At 38.4% G+C, this 9967-nt stretch overlaps 1 pseudogene; it reads left to right on the top strand.

The window, feature by feature from the left end:
* The first annotated feature begins 3064 nt into the window (after window positions 1-3064).
* LOC140631435 (annexin A11 pseudogene) lies at window positions 3065-4012 on the top strand (annotated as a pseudogene).
* The last annotated feature ends 5955 nt before the right edge of the window (window positions 4013-9967 follow it).

Raw genomic sequence — 9967 nt, 5'->3', positions numbered from 1 at the left:
GATTTAGTTGACCTCAGCTGCAATTCCTCTCCCCTGCTCCATGCTTCTATTATGCTGACCTGAGTGTATTTCCATTGCAAAACCAGATTTTACCAAATTTCTATTATCAAAGAAGCATTCAGTGAATGAGGAAGTAAGCTCCATCTATTGACTGGAAAAAACTGGAAAACCACATGGTAAACACTTTCCAAAGACCCTAATTGGGAGCAAAAATAGACATTACTTGAAACAGAAGATAAGTGGAGAAATTTCTGATTCCTGCAATAGCTAGTAGAATTTGCTGAATGAAAACCTTTTAGAAATTAGAATGGTAATTGTTTCCAGTCCTATATATAAAGCTCTAATATTCATACTACCTTCTTATTCTGAAATATCCTATGTGTTTTGTATTACTGCTTTAATAAATTATCACAAAAATATTGGTTTAAAAATAAGATAAATGTGCTATAATTCTCAAGTTTAGAACTTTTAAGATCAAGGTATTGGCAAAGTTATATTCCTTCTAGATCCTCTAGGGAAGAATCATTTGCTTTGCTTTATTCAGTTTCTAGAAATTGCCTACGATTCTTGGCTCATGTCTCCATATCACTCTGACCTCTGCTTCTTCCCTTTTTTTCACTGTTACCCTTCTGACTTTCCCCTGGGATTATTCTGGGCCTACTTCAATAATTCAGATCAATCTTTTCATTGCAAAGTCTTGGTTTAATCAGGTCTTTAATGTCCCTTTAGCCATGTAAAGCAATATATTCACAGGTTTCAAAGATTAAGTTGTGGGTATTTGGTGGAGGTGTTGGGTAGCTATTGGTGGAGGATTGGGTCTTTAGATGGATAGGCTGTGGCATGGATGGTCCTAAATATCAAAATATATTCTAATTATGCTTTTAGGTACTTCTAGTATCTTTGTGCTATGCCATTTTTACCTATGTACAGAAATTTGAAGAAGTCCTATATGGGTATTTTTTAAAATGGTAAAGTCAATCACTTGCCTTTGCCTTAGACTTTTCCAGTTATTTTTATGGAAATGTTAATTTTAATTTTTCCAGTTTATTGAGATGTAATTGATATATAACATTGTGTCGGTTTGGGGTATACAGTAGGGTTGATTTGATATATATTGCAAAATGATTACCACCATAACTTTAGCTAACACCTGCATAACATGGCATAATTATCATTTCTTTCTGTGGTGAGAACATTTAAGATCTACTTTCTTAGCAATTTTCAAGTATATAATACAGTGCTATTAACTACAATCACTATGTTGTGCATTAGATCCCCAGAGAAATTGCCAATTTTAAACATGCTAATATTAAAAATAAAAATAATGTGTGATACAAATTTAAAAGCATAATTTGAAGATAGGAATAAGAATATTGAATATATTATAACACATTCCCTTAATTCCATTAAAAAATCCCATAGGAGGAAAAAAAAATGTTTGTTAATTATGGTGTTCTCGGAAAATACTATTATCTTTTAGAGAAAATTCATAGGAATGCGTGCTTTAAATATGCCTCCACTGTTCCAATCTAGATTATAGAAAATAAGTTTACGTGATCAATAACTTCTAAGGTTAAAAAGAATTTTTATGACTTTTGATAATTTTTCCATCATATAAATTCTCCAATGCATTTAGAAGTAAAAGAAAATCTTAATAGTCTCTGTCAAATCACTGTATGTTTCCTATTACCTGATTATAAAATACTATTGGATTTTTAAAGTTTTGTTTCTTTAGTTTTGTCAAATTAAGAATCATCAATACTACCATGTGATTAATCTAAGACTAAACTGAGCTAAATTGTCTGTGATGTGTTAATAAAAGTCACGTTGAAACATGAATTGGGCAGACTAAGGGTTTATTCATCTTGTGGGAAGAAAATAAAAGTTCTCCTTTCCTTATTTTTCTTCACTCTAAACCGTGTTTTAACATCAGGTAACGCTGGAAGCTGTAGAGGAAAACAACACGTTGGTGCACTTTATAAATACAGGGTTTTTTTTTAATGCCAACTTGACATGTGTGCAGTAGAAGTTATATGTAATAATACAGTGAGACATTTCAACTAATGAACAGTTTCATCTTATTCATAGCTGCTCTTTATCTAGCACTGAGGCCCTTAACTCTACCCTACTTGGGCCAATTGTTTGTTAATGTATGTAACACATGTGACATCATCCATAGCCTATAAGCCCATTGCCTTCATTATAATCTTTTCTCAAAAACAAACATATGGAAAACCTAGCAAACATACTACATTAATATAAAAGGCACCACCAACACAAGCTCTCAGGATTCCACCTATCATTCCACTGCACATCTCACTTTCCAGAAAAATCAAATGTAAACTTTGCTAAGAAGAGTGAGACTAAAAATGGGATTAGTCATGGAAGTATACACTCCTCCTTTAGCAGAGATCTTTTACCCACTAAACATTTGGAAAGCAAAGGACCTAATCAAATTTAAGTAATGATTTGCAAGTAAATATTCTGTTTCTCATGGGACTAAGGGGAAAAATGTCAAATGCCTCATCCCCATCTGAGCACCCCAGCTGGACCCAGCTCTAGGCAGACCCAGGGTGGTGTGCCTGGGACGTCTGCAGAGAAAGCCCCCCCTGCCTGAGTCCCAGCCCACCTCTCACCACCCTGTGCACCCATAGCCAGAGGCTAGATCTAATGTGAATTATGCAGGGTAGGATCTGCTGGCAGGTGGTTACCCCTCAACTGCTCCAGGTGGTGGTGCCTGAGGAGATGATACTCCCCCATCCCCCAACACACACACAGACATGTCCCCTATTGAGCTGGATAATGTGGCCAACTACACAGGGCAGTTTAACGGGGACCACCAACATGTCTGGAACATTCAGAGGAGCCAATGTGCCAAGCTTGTATCCTGAGATCCTCTGGCTTCCCTGGGGGTTTTGGGCAGCCTGCTGTCCAGCAGCCTATTCCTCCACATGGAATGTACCTGCTGCTTGGGGGAAACCTATATGCGGGGTCCTCAGTGTCAGGTCAGCATATGTTATTCTTTGGGCAGCAGTCCCCATGGTCCTACCCTGGGTAGCTGCCAATGCCACCTCCTGAGCAGCAGCAACAGCTGGTACCAAGCTATACTGGACACCTGGGATCCAAGATGGTTGCCCCAACTATGTCTCCAGCACAGTCTGAAAATCAAGACACCATAACATATGTTCCTGCCTTTGGACCCCTGAGAAATGGCCAGGTCCTCTGGAAGACTAGGAAAGGCTTCAGAGCTGAGGAGCAGGCCTTCATAAGTTACCCGGAGAGATGCTACACCTGGTGCCAGCAGATCCTCCAGTCCTTCAAGATGGCTCCAGGATTTGATCAAAGATCTGAATTCTGAATTGTCAAGAAATTTTGAGATGACATCTTTGGCTCTAATGAAGACCTCATCCTCTCTGTTTGTGAGAGGAGAGATGCCATCAAGAAAGCCTGGACTGAGGAAGCCTGCCTATTTGAAATCCTCACCTCCCACAGCAATGAACACATCCAGGAATTGAACAGAGCCCACAAAACAGAATTCTAAAAGACCCTGGAGGAAGCTTATTCAAGATGACAAGTCAGGGTACCTCCAGAGGCTTCTCATCACTCTGTCTCAGGAGAACTGGGATAAAAGCACACAAGTGGACTTCCACTTGTCCAGAGACATGTGGAGGAGCTATATATAGCTGGGGAGAACTGCCTGGGAACATGTGAGTCCAGATTCAACACAGATCTGTGCTTTCAGAGCCAGGACTACCTGGTGGCAGTTTTCAACGAGAATCAGAGAAGGCAGGAGGAGATAGTGAGAGGAACATCTGCCAGGAGATATCTGGGGACCAGGAGCAGGCAATGCTGGTGGGGGTGAAATGTTTCAGGAATACCCCAGCCTTTTTTTGCTGAAAGGCTCAATAAGGCCATGAGAGGAGCACCCCAAGGTGCCCCAGTGCAGACTATCCATGGACCATGGCTCTCTCTTCATTCTGCCCCTCCTGATCCTCCACGTCACTGGTGCTGAGGGATGAACTCTCTCAGATGCCTTTTCCACCCCCACACCTCGCAGCCTCTTGCTGCTAAAGTAAGTTGTTTTATTTACTGACTCATGTAGTCATTCCCCTTTGCTTGTGGCTGAGACACACAGCTTTATTTTAGTCGGGTAATTTTATATTTTATGTGGAGGCAATCATTCCCCTTTGCTTGTGGCTGAAATATTTGGCTTTATTTTAGTCAGGTAATTTTATATTTTATTGGAGACATGTATTCGTATATATGTCATCGCTAGACAGATGTGTTCAAGTCTCTTTGCTGCATACACATTTTGGGTGAGAGAGGACTTGTAAAAGGGAAGACCTTGAAGGTAAACTTTGCATTTGGTGAGAATGTGTCATGCTTTGTTATTGCCATATTCACTCCTTTTTAGAAAAGAAAGAAAAATCAAAGAGGTCAAAAAGTCATCTATTCCATCTTCCATGAAAAACTGGGAGACAGGGCAGCCCCAGTGGCCTAGTGGTTTGGTGCCGCTTCAGCATTGGGTATGATCCTGGAGACCCGGGATCAAGTCCCAAGTCAAGCTCCCTGCATGGTGCCTGCTTCTCCCTCTGACTGTGTCTCTGCCTCTCTCTCTCTCTCTTTCTGTGTCTGTCATGAATAAATAAATAAAATCTTTAAAAAAAAAAACAACAACTGGGAGACAGGGCCATTTGTGTAATTTGAAGTGTTCCTTAAACATGAATATCTATAACCAAAAGCTGTTTCTAAATTAAAGTCAGCCAGCTCTGAAGTGTTGGGGTTGGGGCCACAAGGGGGAGGTAAAATATATAATAGCACATTTGAAAATGTAAAATGTTTAAATTTAAAATATTTATATATAAATTGCTACTCATGTTTATTAAAAAACACACAAAACAAATGGATCCATACCAAACACCTCAGAATAGTGGTCACTGTATAGTAGGTAATTAGGAGAGAGGAATAGCGTGTTTGCAGCCCTTGCTCCGCCAGGGTGGCTTGCTAACTCCAAGGTCGCCTCTAGCTCCCTGAGCTCCAGCTGAAGGAGAAGGGGATAAGTAAGGAGGCCTCTGCACCATAGCTCCTACACAGCCGACTGCCCACAAATCCACTGAGGGGTAGAGCATGGAGCAAACAACTGGCTGCAGAAGCCACTTGCAAGAGTGCGCCCTCCATGAGAGGGGTGAAGAAACCTCATGCTGACAGGCTTGGAACTGTGGTACCCTGAAATTAGACATTATCAGGAGTCCTTTCTAGTGTCTGGTGAGAGAAATCGCCCAGAAGTTCAAAACAGACCTGCCCTTCCAGGGTGGTGTTTCCAGGAGACAAGTGAAGCCTATCAGGTGGGTCTTTTGGAAGACGCCAACCTGTGTTCTATCCATGCCAAGCATGTAACAACAATGAGTCAAAGGACATCCACGTAAGGAATGTGCTTAAGAATTTACTCTGATGGAAAACATTTTATTCCTTCAATAATTTTTCTCTTCTTCTTGTCATTGGGAGTTCCGAATCTTAGATAGTTTTCCCATGGGGTTAAAAGGTACTGATGTGTATACTTGCAAGTGGAAAAATAGGGGACAGGTATTGGCAGTTTTTCCATTTTCATTTGTATGTGAATTTTTAATATAAACGTGAGTACTTCTCAGTGAACAAGAACAATTTAGAGCAATTATAAATAAACCTGTTAAAATTTTCTTTTCTTTCAGATGTGGGGTCTGAAAGCCTACTCTGTCCATCAGCCATCCCTTTCATTTAATTAAAAATCAGTTTTTTAACTTTTATATAGCTACTTGGCGTAAAGATGAGGATATTTATAGGTCTCTCCTGAGAGGAAAGCGACATCATTGCTTTGTTAGTACAATAGACTAGGACTTGTGTCTTTTAATTTGCCTATCAATAAAATTCAATTTGTATAAAGTCATCCATAAATTCTTCACAATCTCTGGTTTACTTCCATTCCATCATTATCGTTGTGTTTGTATTGCCTTCTGTACTATGTTGCTGTCATTTCACTGTGATTTTATGGGAGGGAGGACAGATCATAACAATAGCAAAACACTCACACGTGTCCCATATAGAGCAAATATATTTATACACAGACACGCACACACATACACACACACACACAATAGTGTGTTAGGGTTTTCCAGAGAAATAGAATCAATAGGGTGGATATAGAGAGATAGATACATAGATAACATAGATGTAGAGTTTTAGTATAAGAAATGGACTCATATAATTATGAAGGTTGATAAGTCCTGAGATCTTCAGTTTGCAAATTGGAGCCTTAAAAGATCCAAACCAGAAGAGCCCCTAGTTCCAGTCTGAATGTGAAGGCCTGAGATGCAGGAGAGCTGATGGTATGTTTCAGTCCAAAAACCATTAGATCTAAGATCCAAGAAGAATCAATATTTCAATTGGAATCTGAAGGCCAAAAAAAAGACCAAGGAACCAGCTCAGAGCAGTCAGACAAGAAGAGTTTCTCTCACTCAGGCTTTTTGTACTGTGTAGGTCTTCAATTGATTAGATGAGACCCACTCACAATAGGAAGGGAAGTCTGCTTCATTCAATCTTCCAATGCAAATGTTAATCTCATCTAGAAACTTCTTCACAGGCATACCCCCAGTAATGTTTGGCTAAATGTCCAGCCTCCTCATGGCTCAGTCAAGTTGACCCATAAAATGAAGCATTAAAAATGACACTTATATACAGTTTATGATGTATTCGATATTGTTATTATATATGTCATGGTATATTATGTGCTTTAGATAGAGAGAGGATTCTTGTTATTTACAGTAGCTATGTTCTAAAATGTCAACGCAAACCAAAAATCAGTGAATACTGAATCATTGCTTCTAGGAAAATACAAGATTGAGTTTCTGTGACCTCTAGTCAGAACCTTTTAGGCAAACATTCACTACATGATCTTGTTTTATATGTTTCTCTTTAAAGATATATTATTTACTTTTCTTTTTTTAAGATATCTTATTTAATACATACTGTTGATTCATCAACATTGAACTCATGACCCACAGAACTATAACACATGCCTTATCAAAACTAGTCTGACAAATGAAGAACATGTTTTCTCTGTAAGGCGCATCACACTCATCTTGTGTTAGGAACATCAGACAGCCCTTTGGTATTTTACTTGGGGTCATTTTCAACAGTGAAATTACCCACAAAGACACAAAGATGCAAGAGAATGTGATGCCAGATACATCGCAAAGAGGATACGTGTTTATAGCAGGAGATCGATATGAGGAGGCAGTGTTACCTTGCTGGACCTGAGATGAAAATATGCATGTCAGGGGATTCAATTTTTTTACCCCTCTGCACATGTCCACCAATGATCATGAAAGCACTGAGAGTATGTATGTGGGATCTCTACACATGTTTTGGAGAAAATCAATGAATAACAAAGACAACTCTGTATTACCATCTGCAAGTTGCTATGATAAGCACGTATGTCCTTTAACCCACCAGAACCCTGGGATGGAAACTAGATGATTGGGCTCCACATCTCTCCTCTTATCTACTCTGCCTTTCAACATCAACCAGAAAACAATCTCTTTACTTTTAACAAAGTGTTTGATTCCACGTATTTTATCCATATCTCTAGATTGGAGAGTTTGTTGCCATAATTGAAATACCATAAAATGCAAGGTTGGATTTTGTTAATACTTTATTGATAAATACAAAACCGTGTTTGAAAATTAGGATCTCACTTAATATTTTGTCATCAGCTCTTACACACTACCTTATTATCATTTCATAATTTATAGAAGTTAAGGAGAACATTTGAACTAACTGAAAAAGAAAACAAGTAGTAAGTTTTCAGGTAGAATTTTTTACACCATTCACTGCAAATATATTAATAAACACCCCTGAAATGTAAATGTTTGTCAAGTTGCTTGTTTTTGCTGCTCATTGAGGTCTAACATGATCTGTTTTCTTATATGCTCTTTATCAAGTAGTTTGGATGCACAGCTAAGGAAGCAAACAGCTTACGGAATCCCAGACAGCATCCTCTCCGGCTCAGAGCAGGTGCTTTCATTGCTTTTATACCTCTCCTACGGGTGAGTTCTTCCAGCTTCAGAAGAGGTGGTAATGCGCATCGCTTTCATCAATACCAGCTTCAATCCAAGGAATGTCGCTCTTAAAATAGCAGTGAACATAAACCATCTGCATTTAAGTACTTGACATTTTGTTAAAATATGACAGCTATACCAGAAACTCCAACTGTTTGACTTGAATTCCTTTGATCTTCTTTTTTTTTTTTTCCCTTTCTATTTTTATGGGGCAAAGGTTCAAAAACAGCACAGTTACTGTTTAATGAAAACAGCAGGCAATGCTTTTCACAAACAGAGAACTGCTCTCCTATTCCCATTTGAGAGACCTGAATTTTAAAAATCTCAATTCCTCCTTGGAAATCATCCTACTTTTTATTCAAATTACAAACATTCAGGTTACCAACTGTTTGAAGAATTGAAAGAGATTTTCAATTTGAAATTGACATAAGAATCTTTTTTGTTCCAACTGGGAAAAGAAATTCAGCTTGGTGCTTATGAATTCTGTGTAATACAGCACCTCGCCAGATAAGAGAAAGTGCATTCCATAATGATATTTCCATTTTTCCTTCCGTCTTTCCTTCCGTCCACCCTTCCTTTCTTCCTTTCTTCCCTCTTTCTCTCTCTCCCTTGATCCTCTCCTCTCTTGCTCTCCTTTCTTTCCCAAACTATGCAATCATCTCAATGGGTTACAAGTATTTGATTCAATCATTCACTCTTTACATATTCATTAGCTGTACGTGTGCACTGAGGGCCTAAAGCGTACTGGGACCATTCTCTATACTGTGGACAATGCCTGAAAGCCCTTGTCCTCATGCAGCTTGCATTCAAGTAGGAGGAAAGTAGACCGATTAAATAAAAAAAATTAAATAGTTTTGGGATGCCTCAGTGGCACAGTCAACTAAAGCTGGTTTTGGCTCAGGTCATGATCTCAGGGTCCTGGGATCAAGCCCCCAGTTAGGCTCCATGCTCAGCAGAGAGTCTGCTCCTCCCTCTCCCTCTGCTCCTCTGCTCTCTCTTCATCTCTCTTTCTCTCAGACAAATAAATACAATCTTTAAAAAAAAATAAATGGTTTTGTTTAAATAAAATATTTTAATTTATATTTTTGTTTATAAAGCAATGAAATACCATATACTTTCCTAATCACCACTGTCTATTTCTTATTTGGAGTGAGAAATAAATATTTGTAATTATAAATACAACATAAAATTAAACATACTTAAAAGCTATTATTCAGTTACCTCCACCATAATTTAGGTTTGAGATATTTTTCTAAATGATTTAAACAGTTTGAATTCAGGAGTAAAGCCTGTAATCAATTTGGGGATTGAAAAGCCCTGGTTTTCTGGCCAAACATCAGACCAATGAGGCTAAACTTGAGACAATAGCCACACCAAGTAGTACCTTAATGACTCCATTATGTGCAGTTTCCTATCTCTTTCCCTCTCTCTGTGCCCCTGCACAGATGTATATGTATATGTAGAATGAATCCATTTTTGCCCCAACGGAATGCCTGAGACAATGTTTCAAGTCATTTCATTTCAATGTAAAATAAAATGGTTGATACAGAATTGCATATTCTTTACCTACAGGGACAGTTATATTGTATTCACACCATCCTATAGTTATTCAGTCCCTTTTCATTGATATGCCTACTTATTGATTGTTGTTATTGCTGCTGTTGTTTTCTGAGCCACACCCATAAAACCAACCCTGGGATTTGAGAATTTTTATTTTGTTCTTTGTTTTGGTTTTAGTCGCAAATTATTGTAGCATTTTAAGTTTTTTACTCTATTTTCATTCCAGTATAGTTAACACACAGTGTTGTATTAGTTTCAGGTGTACGACATAGTGATTTATCCTAGCAAATTATCCAGTTTATTTTCAGACAGGA

The sequence above is a fragment of the Canis lupus genome, chromosome 4 (assembly GCF_048164855.1).
Source record: "Canis lupus baileyi chromosome 4, mCanLup2.hap1, whole genome shotgun sequence".
NCBI classification, from domain to species: domain Eukaryota; kingdom Metazoa; phylum Chordata; class Mammalia; order Carnivora; family Canidae; genus Canis; species Canis lupus.
This window is presented reverse-complemented; position numbering and strand designations above follow the sequence as displayed.